The sequence below is a fragment of the Apis laboriosa genome, unplaced genomic scaffold (assembly GCF_014066325.1).
Source record: "Apis laboriosa isolate Shangri-la unplaced genomic scaffold, ASM1406632v1 scaffold79_cov154, whole genome shotgun sequence".
Lineage (NCBI taxonomy): Eukaryota > Metazoa > Arthropoda > Insecta > Hymenoptera > Apidae > Apis > Apis laboriosa.
In genome coordinates, this window is record NW_025224475.1 from 649,986 (window position 1) to 666,577 (window position 16,592).

The following is a 16,592-nucleotide window of genomic DNA, read 5'->3' on the forward strand; positions in this document are numbered from 1 at the left end:
CTCGGAAAAGATAAAAGCGTCAGTTTCTGGGATTCCGGGAAAGGATCGTTTCCTTTCCTATTTGTCGGCCAATATCGCGTGAAATTTATTCCTTTCCTATCCCTCCAACTACTTCTTCTTCTTCTTCTCGTAAATCCGCAACTTGCTTAGAATCGAGATACATCCTCACGATTCTCCTCCACCTCTGTGTCTGTTTTTTTTTTTTTTTCCTTTCACTCGGATTTCAACGGGGATCATCGAAGAATTAAATTTTGCGGAAACTGGATCGAAAGATGACGACCCCCCAGTTGAGACGTTTCGAAGAGATCTCGAAATTCCGATTCGACGACTTTTAACGTTTCAGCCAGACCCGTCCGCGCTTTGCCCCTTTCAGATCCTCGGTTAGTCCTTCGAGAGCGTCACTCGTTGCCATGATTTATCTCGTCGCTGAAAAGTTCATCCCCTCGGATCAACGTCGAGCAACGAATACCTTCCTTTCCTTACTCTCCGCCGAGACATTACCTCCGGAGTGTCATGAAAACTTTTCAAACGGCATCGTATCAAGTCGCTGTGCTTCTTTTTTTTCTTTTTCTTTTTTTTTTTTTCCTGCGTCCTCTCGTGCTCCCTTCAAAGACGACCCGATCGAATGGATCGAGGCTAATCGAAACTCCCTGTTGGAAGAGACCCTTTAAAATATCCCAAAGCGAATAGGGAGACCCCGAAGTCCTCGAGATCAACCGCGATCCAACGGCCGTACGAATAATTATCCCTAATGGAAACGCGCCATTTTCAAACTGGACCAAACTGGATTCGCCGATCGAACGGATGTCCCGTTTCGTATTTCGGCAAACGCGGCTATGCGGATCGATGAAACTCTCTCTCTCTCTCTCTCTCTCTCTGTCTTGCAACCGCACGTTTCGACTGTCAGGTTGCCATCTATTCACCCGCGATCCCATTCAATCGCGATGCTATTTTACTCGGGGACGGAATCGAGCGAAAGGGCGCGTGCATTCACCGACGAGAAGTCCGGGGGAGATCGGCGTGGCGAACGAAAAAAAAAAGGAAGAGGGAGAAGAGGCAGAGAAAGAAGAGGAGAATATACACACACACACACACACACACACACACAAAGCATTGTTCAATTTTGATTAAAGCTCGCCGACATCGCGAACCGTGACGAAACGAGCCCTCTCTCTCCATTTGTCGCCACGTTTGATTGTGACGTCGCGCGGCTGCCGCTGCCCCATTGTCGCGAAAATAAAGTTACGATGCTTATGATTTCGGGGCTATTGTAGACGCGTGTGGAGGGTGCTCGATCGCAGAGATCGGGCGGATAAACTGGCAACGACCGGACGATAAATGATCGGGGGAGGGGGGAGCGAATTCTAGCGTGACAGCGTGCGGTGGAACAATATGGGAAACAAAGAGTGGACAGGGATATTTAGAACGCTGTCGCGGGTTTCAGGTATACAGGCGAAATCGTATATCGCGTCGTATTTTTCCAATCTTACAGCGATTTCAGATTTCAGAAATTTTTTTATTTCCCGCCCGCAAAAACAAAAATAAGGCGTGATATATTCGTGATATATTCGTGAGAATAGATTGCGAGATAGAATAAATTCTGTTCTGTTAAGTACTGAATGTTGGTTATACATTGTCTCGTAATTTTGTGATGAAAGCAAGCACTTTACACTTTACGTTAATTTACGATTCGTAATATTTTTTGTTGATCATAAATGGTAGGAATTAGAAGAATTTTTTTTATAATTAATTGATTATAAACTGTTCGTCCTCATCTGTGAATCCTTCTTTCTCTTGTCTATTAATTTTTATTACTATTAATTATATAAAATATAAGTTTGTACGATTTTCAAATATTTCACTCTTCTATCTCTTTCCATATTATTTTCGTTCGTGATATTGCTTTCTTATTGTTAGCAAAGCTTTTGTTATGTTAGGATGTCGGCTTTACATCTCTCTTTTTTTTTTTTTTATCATTGGAATCCTTTTTCGATGTCTTTGCGTTCTTTCTTCCAGCTGAAATTCCTCGCAAGAAATCGAGTTTTCTTTTTATTAGAATTTCACGGTGCACGAAATGCACCTTAATCTTAATTCAGTCTACATTGAAAAGCACGGAATGCTCCTTCTTCATCCGCTTTAATTTTTCTCTTCGTCTCTCGCGCTTTAATTTATTGAAATTTCGTTACGTGAAATATTGCTCGTAGATATATATATTTTTCGAATAATTTTTTCACAAGAGATTCGCAAAACGACAAAATAGTAAGTCCGTGAAAACCGTAAAGAAAAAAAAAACTGGAAAGTCGCTGGCGTGACTAATCATAATCCCCTTTGTCTTTCTGTTTCGAGGGTGCTCGAGAGATGATGGGGGTGAGACCTTTGCCCATAGAAAATCGTTCGGTGCTGCGTCGAACAATGCTCATACCACGATGTATGACACTCTAGCCGATTCTTCCAGGAGTTCTTCCTCCGCCGCCATCGTGCCTCCGCTTTCTGCGAACCCTCGAAACCCACCCTACCTCCGTACCCGGTGTCCGTTGCCGTCTGGCCCTCTCTCCTCTCCTCTCCTCTCCTCTCCTCTCCTCTCCTCTCCACCTTTTCCTCTATTGTCTGCCAGCACTGCTTTGATTCATCGTCATCGAGAGGGTTGTTCCGCAGCGCGCACTCGAGCATCGGCCAAGTGATTTTCAACCCCGTCGCGCGACCCTTTCCAGCCTCTTTTCTCGTTTCTGTATACACCCAGACACGCCCTTTACCCCTGTCGATGCGCCCACCCTTCCCGTCTCGACGAGGATTCCTCGCGAGGACGAGAGCAACGGAGATTCCGCTCTTGTCTCGACGCGGCCAGGATATTGCCCAGCTAAGCTCGACGGATATAAAACCTTTTTCCTCTTCGTTTCGTGCCGTTCCACAGATTCGTTAAACGCTCTATTCGAAAGAGGATGCCGCTCGTATTTATACCGATTGAATTCGAGGAAACATCCTCCTCCTTCAATGATCCCACGCTCGAGAGAGATCCGTTTCTTTTTCGTACACATATCCGTGACAAGAAGGTGGCTGATGAAATTGTTGCTGCGAGGGAAACGTGACTATCAACGGTTGCGGTTACGACACTTCGAACGGTGATGCAAGAAGCGTGACAAAACACGAACGCTCGAACGAATACGTGGTTCCAAAGATCGATATCGCGGATGTAAAAGGGAAGAACTCGGGGGATGCGAGAGAAAAAGAAGAAAAAGAACTCGACCGAGCGTTCAACTTCCAGGGCGGATCCTCTTCCGACGAATTATCGACAAAATCGACAAAACGATCGAAAGACTTTCGTCGGGTAAGAGTCGCGCGATAGATGAAATGAGACTAGTGTTCGAGGGAAACTATGCAAATCCCTGGAGGAGGACGGCGAGAGAACAAAGGGATCTCGGGCAGAAAGTGAAAAGCTCGCGTCGCGATTTCATACGAAATACGGGATCAAAAAAGGCGAATGCGAGATGCAAAGGGACGACGAGTGGGTTGGAAAAAGAAGGGGAAGAGAAGGAAAAAGAATGGCGGAAGAAGATTCGAAGAAGGTCTTTGGTGAAGGAGTCAGGCTGAAAGGGGTAGGGAGAAAGGATGCGGCGAATCGAACAAAGAAACAAAGCGAAGAAGCTCGCGGATACCGAGCGTACGAAGAATAATAGCGAGGAGAAAGAAGGGAAGGAGGCGAAAAAACGAAGAGGAGAGACGACCAGAGGGATTGGGCAAGAGGGAGAAGAGGTAGAAACGAAACGGATACGTCTCGAGGGATGGAAAAGGGGAAAGAAGATGGTCGGCGGGGCTCGATACGCTCGAGATGGCAAGCCGCAAGTGGAGGAACGTGTGGAAGGATGGCACGAGGACTGGAGCCATCTCGCGTGTAGTTGATATGCGAAAGGCTGCCTCCACCCCGAGCTCGCGTATCCATCACGCCAGTTCGAACCTGGCCCTGCCACACCACCGCCCGACCCTCTCTCATCCCGTGATAGAGGCGAGAGAAGACAGATGCGACTCGTGCCTCGTCGCTGAGCCACAAACTGACGCGAACCAATCTCTGACACCCCATTTCCTCGCCACCCGCTACCACCAACGATGTCCACGTCGCGCCATCATTTTCCTCGTCGAGAAACTGACTGACTGACTGACTCGAGGCAAACGAGAGAAGAATCTTCCTCCCTCTTGAGCTTTCTTCGAAGAGGAGATCAGTTTTTTGGAAACGAAATTCTTTCCTGCGTAAAGGTTATGCCAAAGGTTCGGATAAATCTCCTCGTAACGAGGAAGCGAGACGAGATTCGATCCGAGATCTTTCGATTTTCTTTATTTCCTCGGGAAGAAGAGATCTTGGAAATCGGCGAGAGAACAGATATATAAATAGATTCTTTTAACTCGATACAAGTATGGAGAGCAACCGTTTCAATTCCTCTCCTTTGTCGTCCATTTTCCCTAACTTTCCCCTCCATTTTTCCTTTGCTTCGAATATCTCGTCGAGATTCATAACGATCACGTGAGTAAGATAACGTAAAATTGTGAATGGAAATAAACGTTTCTTCGCACGATCGATTCCCGCTCCAATAAACGAAACAATTTGAATTATTCCGAAATGATCATATTACATGTGCATTCATCTACGGAACTCGAGAGCGTTCTTATCTTATAAAAAAGGAAAAAAAGAAATCGATCCTCCGCTCTCGTGTTTCTCATTGTCAGTCGGCAGGCTTCTTTCGAATCCCGTGGAACGTTTATATTGCAGAAGGTGACCGAGCTTCCGGATAGACGAGGGATTGCAAATCCTCCAGGAATATCCCGGGACTTCCATCGATATTTATGAACCCGATCGACCGTGCCTCGCCCTCCTCCCTTTCTCCCTTCGCCATCCGTACAAAGTCTGTCGAACTTGTCGGGAAGATATTCGTCCATCTTAACTCTCTTCGAAATTCATAATTCAACCGGGCTGGTATGAGCCGGTATGACACGATCCATCGTTTTCTTCGCTCTATCCAAAATTCATAGAAAGCATCGGTTAGCGTCGGGTGATCAGTGTCGTTCGCCATGCGTCGTAATTTTTGATTACCGAGTATCGAAATTTTTATCTCCGTTTGAAAGATCTTTCGCTCGAGATTTCGATTCATTGCAAGGGAAAAGTGCTTAAAAGTGATTTATAGAGTGATCGACGAGCTTAGCTATTTTCTTTTCTTTTTTTTTTTTTTTTTTGAGTTTCTATCCTGAGATTCGAATAATTTTAATCAACGCGTGTATTAAACTGACAAATTTCATTTCCAAGGCTCGATAATAACCGTGCCATGAATCTTCTCGTGTTGCCGAGAGCGGACAAAAGCTCTTAAAAACGCGAACACTTCCTTTTTTTTTTGGAAAGAGTTTAGAGAGGCAAACAGATTACTCAGATTATTCGACACATAACGGATACACTCAGTTTTCGCAATCGCAATCGCAATCCTATCCCTTTTAAAAAAGAATAAAGCAACGTAGGAAAGCGTAAAAATACTATGTTCTAGTTGCTATTCGCAACCTTAAAACAATAATACAGGTGGCGAGCGACTCGTAATCTAAACGGAAAACCGGAAAAGATAGAAATCGGTTCCTCCGTTTTATTTATAGATATTATTCATCGATTTTATATACCGCGGTAACGGGTGGAAATATCGCGCAATGCGAGCTTTAATTAGCCGGGACGCCGAGGTAACTAATTAAACTAGCGTTCTTGTTTACAACTGCTAGCGAAACGACGAAATCGATCGGCGCGATAAATCTCGCCGCATCCACGGCACGCTCGCGACAATAACGGGAACGCGACCGGATAATAACGGCCACGTTGCAATTGCGTTTAATCCGATTAAGGGGCTGATGCGGTGGCTCGCGCGCTGATGAAATGCCATCTGCACACCAATCTGTAAGATCAATCCGCTTGTTCCAATCCCGCCTCGTTTCGATACATTTTTCTTGTTTGTTTTCTCCTTTCTTTTTTTTTTTTTTTTTTATCTCATCGCAAAGAGAACGTTGTAAAACAAAGGAAATATTCGCAAATATTATCACAAACGCTTCGAGCTTTCCTACCTAACTCAATTCGTATTAACGATTTCGAATTCGCTGTGTAAAAGGATAGACATTGCTCGCGTTTGATGTCTCTTATTAGTTTTTTTTTTTTTTTTTTTTAAGGGATTTATTTTATCAAATTCCTCGCGATAACGTTAACGAAGGGAATAAAAAGATCGGGGAGCGAATGGCGCGTGAAGGAAAAATCGGGTAGATGGGTGATGGCGGGCAGAGAGTGTCTCGGAGGCGCGTGAGCTTTCAGCCCTGTCGGCTAATTTTCCAGTCGGTGCCCCGATTACGTTAACCCAGGGCGACGTAACACGCGAACGCGGATTTACGTGCGTGGACCCGGGATACCGGGAATCGAATTCGAATTGGTGTTCTCATCCAGAAACGAAGATTGTAACGTAACGCTTGGCTTCTCTTTCTCTCTCACTCTCTCTCTTTCTCTCTCTCTCTCTCTCTCTCTCTCTCCTGTTCGTCCTCCCGGTCTTGTCGGGTTAAATCATCCTGGAATAGCCTCGGTTTCTCGGCATTAATTCCACAGCGGACTGAAAACCGCCGCTTCGAGTCGGCTTTGGACGGAGACGGAAACACGCCGCTAAAGAGCCCATCCATAGGATAGAGAGAAAGGCATCGAGCACGTTTACGAACGTTTCAATTCTGGAAATTGATTCCACCGACTCCTGCCTTCGTGACGCGAGTTCCTTATCCGCTTAAGCGGTCTGGATCTCCCCTCCACTCTCTAATTTCTCTCCTTTCTCTTTTAAACATCTCTCAATCGCGGTGAGTTTCATCCATCCCTTGCCAAAGGATTGATTGACGATTTCGAAAGAGAGAGAGAGAGAGAGAGAGGGAGGGAGGGAAGGAGGGAGGAAGAGAGAGACTGTAAAGGATGTTCGGTCGAAAAGCCACAAAATTAATTACCGTATTAATTAACGTTTTACGTCGTTACAAAGCGACCAGTCTGTCCACAGACACCCTTTGTCGCTTGTCTCGCGATTTTTTATTCGCGAGACCCACCTTTGCAACTCGTTAACCGCTTTGCCAATTTTCACGATAATGCGATGGTGTTTTGTACTTTTTCCAAGTATAAGAGCGTGATCTATTAAGCGTTTCGACGCAGAATGTTATTTTCAAGTATCGAAGATCAAACGAAAAGATTATATTCGTATTCGCGCCACGTTCAATATTCACGTATACGTAATAATATATACTTCGTATTTTCATTCTTTCGATTATGATTCCACGGGTTGGAGAAAGAAATCTACGAATCTTCTTCTCGCTCGAATCACTCCAACGCACCATCGTGCACCATCCTCGTTCCCTCCGGGTTGGTGGTCGAAAACAAACGAGAAATTTAAGTGGGAATAGGGAGCGTACAGGCCTTGGCAATTCGGGTCACGGGGAGACAAACGACGCCAAAAAAAAAAAAGGGAGGACAAACAAAGTTGGAACAAGGATGACTTTACAAGCCTGGGGGATTTACTTTGGTGGCGGAATTCCTATGGACCAATTCCGTCGAAAAAATCCCTTCGTTTCTCGCCGTCCAAACTCGTATTCCGTTAATCTCCTATGAGTTTTTAATCGCGAACCATTGAAGGTGTAGGAACGACGAATTCGCGTACACAAAGCGAAACCGATTAAAGCGATGGTGGCGGGGAAGAGAGAGAGAGAGAGAGAGAGCGATCCTTTTCGTCGTTTTGTCGCCACCGCAGGGAGCTTAACCCGACGGATTAAGGGATGAAGGAGCGGGCGTGAGGCGGAGGATCAAACGTTTTCATGGATAAGCCGCGGAATCAAGCTGTTCGCAGTTGAAACTTTGCGTCGAGAAATATAAGATCTTAGGAGGGAATAGTACTGCCCTGCTCTTGTTCTGCGGCTCGATACATCGTCTAGTGAGCCGCCATTTTCCTCGTAAATTAATCTAATTTTATCGATTAAGTTCGGAGGAAGGGATAGAATTTTCTTCAGCAAGTATGAGACTTGGTTTTCGAGTTCGAAAAATCGAAATCTGGTAATTTCTCGGTTCGATAAGAGTGAACTTTCGATCGTAGATCCTGAATCCATTGAATTCGAAAATTTTATCATTTTTTGATAATTCCAATTTTTCTAAGGAGTGTCCGTTCATCATCGGTGATAATTGAAACACGGGAAAGTAATTCATCCAACGGAATCACGGTGGATCGAGAAATTCGATTTCTCCAAGAACGATCGGGCGCAACTCCTCTTCGTGTTCGAATTATTACCCGTGTATCCTACAATGGCAGGAATTCGTTTTCCGCGCTTCCCTATACATTCTGCGCTTGCCACAATAGGGAACAATGGCGGAAGTGTTGGAGGTAGCCCGGCGAGATAGATAACCAGGTATGGAAGGATAAAACGGAAGCGGAAGAATTGCGGGAAGACGCAATAACTGGTAAATCTCTACGAGCATGCAGCTAAATCGAACGGAATCGAGCAACTCGAAAGAAGAAACATCGTTAAACGTCTCGAATGTGTTTCGATATTATAAGAAAAAAATGGATAAATCGTCAGAAATATTTTATTTTCTTATCTCGAGAACGAGATATTGGAATAATTTGTTCCGTGCGTAAATGGACTTAAATATATATATTGAGATATCGATAATTATTGCAACAAGAGAGATTCGATTAAAATCGACAACCTGGGCAAAAAAGTTTGCCCGAAAAAATTAGTTTCAGGAGGAGCAGGTTACCAATCTGTCAGAGGACAGACACTCGGCGGTCTCTCCAAGAGATATGCACGCCTCTTCCTCCTTCGCGCGCTTGCGATGTCGCCAAGATAGTAGCCTCATGGACAGACTTGTCAACGCCACGTCCAACTTCTCCTAAGCCGAGCGTTCCGCTCGAAATCTCGAAAGTTGCCAAGCTCCGCCCGCTATCCCGTGAATTCCATCTCCAAGTTTTCCAGCTTTCCGACCGGAAGTTCCGGGACGACGCTTCGACGCTACCGGAAAACATCGTTCGAAGCAATTTTCCCAGAATACCTTAGGTGGTTCTCGCGTCCCCGAAGCGGATTCGCTCCCTTATCGCCTCCTCAAGATGAATAATTTCATCCGACATCGCCCCACTCCCGGTCCAATCTCTCTCTCTCTCTCTCTCGCCCGTTTCCAGCCGGCCACGCGCGTCCTCCTATTCGCAATTTCCCCGCCAACGAATAATATTTTCCACGCGGGTTAATTAGTTTACCGCGTTTGCGGAGCCATGCACGCGGTAATCTCGGGCCAGTAATATGGAGAGCCGGTAACCAACGTTGGTTCTCGAGTTAAAAAAAGTTATGCCGGGGAAGAAGAAGAAGAAGAAGCGCCCGTGTTCCTTAATTACGCGACTTAAACGAGTTTCGCAATTCGGGCGAGCGTGGACCGTCCGTGAAATCATTTTTCCACGATATGGAAATTGATATTAAAAAAAAACCCTCCCTCTTTTCCGGCCTCGGGTATCCCAGAGAGCTACGTAGAGAGTCGTGTTTCCAAGGTTGGCCCCACCACTCGACGACGCTTCGATAACCGCGATAACGAGATGGAAGTACGAAACGAGGAAAGTTTTCACGGGGGAAAAAGAAATCGAGAAACGAAATCATTGCTGTGCCCCCTCCATCTTATTATTCCAATTTTATTACGCTTAGCCACGAAATATGCCCCATTATCGAATCTCTTGCCTCGAATCCGAGGATAGGATAAAACTTTCTCGAGTCACTTGTATCCACCGACCTATCTATCTACCTATCTATCTATTTCACCACGGCCCGATCGCGACGAGGTTTCGCGAACGAGGGCGAGGGATGGAATCGCGCGGGCAGCGAGATAACCTTTCCGATAAGGGGACGAAAGGCAGGAACAAAGGCGCTTGGACGATGGGGGGAGGGGTGTAAAGCTCGTACGGGGTTTGGCAGATCGCCGGATCGAGATAAAATAATCGCTTAGCGAGCCGCGACGAGTCTGCGATTCTCAACGATTCTCTCTGCTGGGGGCAGCAGATCGTCGCGGATGCACGGGGCCACCCTCTGCCTCGAGATTAGACCGCGACCCCCGCCGCTCGTTTCTCAACCCCGGGGGTCAGCCCCGTCCTCGATCCTCTTCCGCCCGCCCGGAATGAAAGATTGATAAACCCGGTGAATAATGCGCCTCCGGGAAACATGGCACGGATCGAGAGGCACGAGCCCATCTCCTCATCCCGTTTCGAAAGGAAAGCGTGTCCTCGCAGGATCGATAAGCCCGTTCCTTCAATTCCTCCCTCGTTGGTCAAATCAATCCTTATGGGATAGGTCGGCCTGCACGCTCCAATTTTCCGGATGCATCCCGATTGCATGATATTCGAAAGCATTTTCCATTCCTTTCGAATGGAACGTACGAGGAATGAGAAATGATTCGCCAAGTTTCGAGAGATCGAAAATTATCCATAGGGAGATGGGAATAACTGTTCGTATTATCCGTTATTTAAAAAAAAGAACAAGCATTAACCGCGTTATTTTCACTCCCCTCCACCCGTCCTGCCCCAGTTTCCGGTTTCTCTACGATTTCTCGATTTCCCCTTCTTTGCTCGAAGCCTTTCTTCGCTTCAACATGACCCGCTTGCCTCCTCGTTGCCGCGAGTGAAATGCTCGCTTCGCTTTAATAAGCTCGTCGTTCGATATCTAAACCATTATCGTTCGAAACTATAAATATACTTTTGGAAGAAGAAAGGAAAGAGAAGGGGAGGGGGAAAGGAAGAAACGATGAGGGCGCGATCAGTGGGACGGAGTTCTAAATCGAAATCGTCCCCCCTCCAGATAAGTGGCCTTTATCGGGGACGGGGGCCAGTCTTCGAAGAGATCTCGATCCGCTGCAAATGAGTGGAGGCGAAAAACGAGAGGCTCTTTGATGATGATCCAATTTCCTGGCAAAGAGCCGTTCGATGCAAGCGGGGCATGAAACAGATCGGGATGTGTCTTCTCGCTTTATCCCACCGTGAAACATCAATCGCCCACCGATAACAATTCCCCTTTGAAACGAATATCGCCATCCTCGAAAGACAATCAACTCTCTCGCCTTATATTCGCCACGGAGCCGCTTTTACTCCGTCGCACAAATCCTTGATTCCTTATTATCTCCTCTGTCTCTCTCTTTGTTTCTCTTCTCCCCTCTCCTTGTCTCGTTTCGCTTCGAGAAGCGTGGAACCGTCCTACGAAGGAACGACGACTGGTTTTAAGAGTAATCGAGCGATGAAAGCAACCGCGGAATAATTCATAATTGAGAGAAGGAGAGAGAGAGAGAGAGATATACCATTGCCAGCGGGGATCGTGACTAAATGAAAGGTGTCGCGAGGGACAACAATGCGTCCACCGAGTGTCGGTCTAATAACCTCGACCACTCGGTTGAAGTACGTAGAATTCTGCGTGTCTGTGAAAAGAAAGAAGAAAGAAAAGGAAAAAGAAAAATGGATGGATTTCGTTGGGAGGGAATCGAAACAAGAAAAACGAAGGCAGGGAAATATGGCGCGAGAAGATTAAGAAATTGCCGTGAAAGGAGGAATTCTGGAAAGAGATCTTCTTCCGGAGGGAATTAGATTCTTGGGCATTACGGGGCGAAATTGCTTCAGTGCCGCTCGAGATAATCATGGATACGCGTGCACCTCCTTGATGACCATTTATCTCGGCGAAATTAAAGGCTTCTAAACCGGTATTCGATTGTTGCCGGATCAGGCTGGCGTGCTTTACCTCCTTTCGATATCATTCCCATCCTCGTGGATACTCGTTTTAATTCGAGTTTATCGGCTCGTGAATAGCTTTCCATCGTAGTATCGATCTTCCTCTCCCTGTCTATACGTCTGTAATTGGATCTCGTTTTCAATCGCTTCATATATCGCTTCATATATAAAAATAATATCGGTTTTACACTCTGAATATAATAAAACGCCGGTCTTCCGGTTAGCGAAGAATCGAAGGATGATCCTTTGCGGAAATTTCACCTGCGTTGTATTTTTTTTTTTTTTTTTTTCTATTTCATTTGTCGGAAATTTTTTAAACGATAATCGAAAATTATATACTTGTTCCATTCTCTTTCGAACGTTTCCAATAGCCGCGAGACGTAAGAACGAGCAGACATCCGATGATCGATCGAGGCAAACACCGAGGCGGTACGCCGTCGGAAAATTGGAAACTCGACGAAATGTTTAGTCATTGGACGAGGTTGGCCAGGCTCGAGTCCGATTTATTCCGTTGATTCGGCCGGTGCTCGTTTTCAGAGCGGGCTGGACAGGCGAGGGAGTGGCGGGAATTCGACGGATCCAACAAATCCATTAACATTATTGAACCGTAACTCTGAAAAACAGACGGTTGAATGGGAATGAAATCCGTCAGCGCGACGAAGATCGAACGCCAGATCTTCCGATCGCGAAAACCAATTTTTGCCAATCGGAAACTCTAATTAATTACTTCTCTAACGAATCTCCAAAATGGCTGAAAACTCGAATCGCTTCGAATTTGATTCGAAATCTGAGAATCGTAAAAAATTTTGAAACTTTCGACTTGTTTGGCTTAATATATTGCTTCTTGTCACGATTGCCCGTTATTTTATCCATACCGAGACAAATTATCGAAGAACACTAGCCTCCTAAAATCATCCTAATCCTCCATTGTTTTTAAAAAAAAATATAGTTTTGTTTATTTATAAACAATCGTTGATCCAACTTTGAATCTTAATAAGCCTTATAACATTACTCTGTTCACACAGGCAACTAGTTTCAATCTTTTTACTCTTTTCTCATTGTCTTTTGCCTACAATTGCTGTACCATTGCTGAACCAGCGCTCAACTCTGCTTTAAGAAATTACATTTCGAACGAAAATACCATCGAAGACGAAAAAAAAAGACTGCAAGAAAAAGATCTTGATAGCGGAAAATGTCTAGATCGCTGCTCGTCGATAGAAACGACGCAACAGAGGGAATATAATTCGCGCGGCGGCATGTTTATCCAACGTCCCCAGTGTCCGCCATTAATCCGTCAATTCTCGTTCCAGTTGTCGTTTCAAGCGTGTCTATAAATCTCCTCCGATCTCGTCTTCTCGCGAAGCGTTTTTCCCATCGAATGATCCGATCCGATACGATATAAAGAACCAAAAAAAAAAGAGAAAGAAAAAGAAAAAAGTAAGTCCACCTTCTTTTCCGTCTTTTTTTTTTTTTTTTTTTTATTTCTCCACCGCTGATTATGAGGATAGGATGAGATAATTGGATAACGAGCTCGATTGACGAGATCGTAGCCTAAAGTAAATGAAAAATTAAAAGGGAAGAAAAACACGTGCAAGATCGATAACGTTATTAGTGGCGAAGAAAGACGGGTAAATGGCTTTGCTTATTCATAAGTTATGAACCCTTGGTTTGAAATTCTCTTCTTTGGTCGTTTCTCTTATCTCTCCAACAGATTAGTTACCGGTAAATTTAACCGCATTCTTTTGCGTCCTTCCCGCTTTCGCTCCTAAGACTCTCGTAAAGAGTCCTGCTCCTCTCTCTTATTTATTCTCTTTACGATATCTCGGAAGAATATTCAACATCGTCAACTTTTCTTTATAACAGCCGATAATCCAAAGCTGTCCTCTTACAAACATTTCTCCTTAAGATGGAACTTGTGGAACACAAAGTGTCTTAACCAGTGACATTATTAATGATGGGGGAAGAGGGGAGGGGATCAAGAAAAAAAACGGATGAAAGCGATTCGATGTCAGGGACGATTCGCTCGGTGACCCGGTGAAAAAGTGGTGATTCGAGCGGGAAAAGAGTAGGAGAAAGAAAGAAAAGGGGGGGAAAAATCGGTATTGAAGTCGAGAGTTGAGCGGAAGAGTCAATCGTATCTCGCCTTTTCCTCGAAAATAATCTCGCGACGCGTTGCGAGGGGGTGGAAAACAGCGGGGTCAAAGGGCGAGCGAGCACGTACAGCGAGAGCACGGACGAGCAAACGCGAATGAAAAAGGTGGGCGAAGAAAGCGAAGGAAGCGGGGGGAAGGGGGCGGGAAACGGATGGAAAGGGGAGGGAGAAGAAAGTGAAAGAGAAGAAAAGACGGGAGCAAAAAGCGGCGGGGAACTGCAGTAGGGAGGAGAGTCGGATTCAACGAGCGTGCACAATGTGTCGCGGGAAAAGCGCGAGGGTGGTTGGAGGGAGAGAGCGAAGCAGCGCGGGCCAATTAAAGCAGAAAGCGATTTAAATCTCGAAAGACTGATGCACGAGAAACCTGGTTATTAACGAGTAGTTAGCATTATCGTGGCGTTCCGTACGAGTTCCGGTTCGAGGGCTTTGAAAACGAGGCGAGAGACACGGGCCACTTTGACGGGCAACCATCTCTGTTCATCCCTCCCTCGGATCAAACAGAAAGGAGACGCGCATACACACGCGTGTACGTGTGACACCTCGACCAACGAGCGACGAAGAACCGAGAAAGGGAGAGAGAGAGAGAGAGAGAGAGAGGGGGGGGTAGATCTCGAGGATCTTCCGTTCTTTGGAAGGTAAACGTAGGTGAAAATCGGGTTAAATCCAACGCAAAGGTCTCTCGAGATCCGATTGGTTGTTCCTCTTTCGATCCCCTTCCAATCCAGACATCATTCTAATTAAATAGGGTTGCCGCCTATCGGGTATCGAATCGCCGTGGAATCGTTCGCGAAACGAATTTAATATTTAATCGACTGTATCGTTCGATAATATTGGAAATTTTGGGGGGAGGAAGGGAGAATTGGCGGATACCTGGAGGATCCTATCTACCCGGTAAATAATTAACGAACAATTTATAGGAATAATCGTGGCGGTTGGCAATTTGGCCGATAACGATGCCGGGTGTGCGACACGTAACCGTTTCCTATTAATCAGGGATGCGTATCCAAGAGCGGGGCCAATTTACATTGTTCCTAACCGATAATCTCGCGGCAACCGGCATCGTAATCTGGAGAGACAGACGCGTCGATCAGCTCGAGGGGATGCGTATCGATTAAGGGACCGTTTCAATGGCTGCGACGAGCATCCATGATAGAAGTTAATCGCGGTGGCTAACTCTCTTCTTTTCTCTCCCTCTCTCTCTTTCTCGTTCGATTATCGGTATATCGATCGTGTCGATTAATTATTGGTTAAAAAGAAAGAAAGAAAGAAAGAAAGAAAGAAAGAAATACACGTTGTTTTCGCTGCAAATCGACGAGAGCTCACTTGAACAAATATTCATTTTCCCGCGCACGATCGATGGAAAGAGACGCGAATTAAAAAAAATACACATTGTGCAAGGTATTATCGGTGCGCTTTACGGTCAATCGATCGAAACGATTGAAATAGGAGTTAACTAATATTATTCGATATTTCGATGCGCGTTAAATATTGATAGCGGAATCATTTGTAGCGAAATATTTAACATCGGGTTCCGCGATTAAAACAAATGCAATCGCACTTTGTCGCGTATGGAATAGAATACACGTGCATATATGCGTACATTTTGAGAATGTTGGTGAAAATCGGTCTTCTAATCCCGTTTCCAGATAAACGAAAAGAGAAGGAGAGGGGAAAAAAAGCAAACGAATCGAAGCGAGCCGAGGTATCATCGGTTTCCGAAGATAACGCGTGCGTACCACCATTCGTAGCAGAATTTCTCTGCGGCGTATATTTGGAATATACGAGCGCACACCACGTTAACCGTGGCCCCCAGTGTCGATGTTTCACGAGCCAAGGAAAATATGCGAATCCCTGGACAGGGAAAGCATCGAGCGTATCCATGACCCGGTTTCTCTTCCCACCCCTTTTCCCTCCTTTTTCATCGGCCCTCGATGCGGGTCGATGCAACAGAGACGGGGAAAGCAAAAGGAAAAAGTAGAAGAGGGAGAGAGAGAGAGAGAGAGAGAGAGGAATAAGCGTGGACCGAGCTCGCCTTTTGGCCATTCGACGGTCACCCCGAAATCGAATTTCCATTGGGACGGTAATCACCGAACTTCGATTCGGATTCGTCGTTATCCTGAACGATTTGTTCGTTCACGGCCACCTGTTGCACCCACCGCTACCGCGCGCCACCAAGAAACCACCGCGATAATTATTATGGCAGATTTTAAACCCCATACTTTATTTTCCTTCCTCCGTTTCGTTTTTTACTACTCGTTCCTTGTTTATTAATCTTTCGTGTCTCGTCCAGATCTGAATCTTTCGTTTCGAGGAGATATCTTTAAAATAATTAAAACAATCGTTTCTCGTAAAGATGTTTGCAAAAGAATTATGATTGAAACACGATTGAAAATATAGATATCAGATATCAGATATCTTATTCGTATCGAGCGTGTGCGAAATCTGTGCAAGGAGAAAGGGAAACCGCGAACTTTTACGACTTTTAGACTGGTGTTCTTAAAGCGACACTCTCTCAGCCCGTCGAGAAAAGACGTCGTAACGATAAAAACGCAGTTTCGCACAGTTTCACGTTGAAATGGCAAAAAGATTGTAGACAGGCGAAATCAAGAGAGTTCTTAACTAATAAAAAAAAAAAAGGAAACTCCTGTCTAAACGTTTGTTTCGATTAGCAA

General features: G+C 45.4%; 1 protein-coding gene across 3 annotated transcripts in view; it reads right to left on the reverse strand.

Annotated features, from left to right (window-relative positions):
- LOC122719512 overlaps window positions 1–16,592 on the reverse strand; it is a 234,108-nt gene that overhangs the window by 183,889 nt on the left and 33,627 nt on the right. The window lies entirely within an intron of this gene.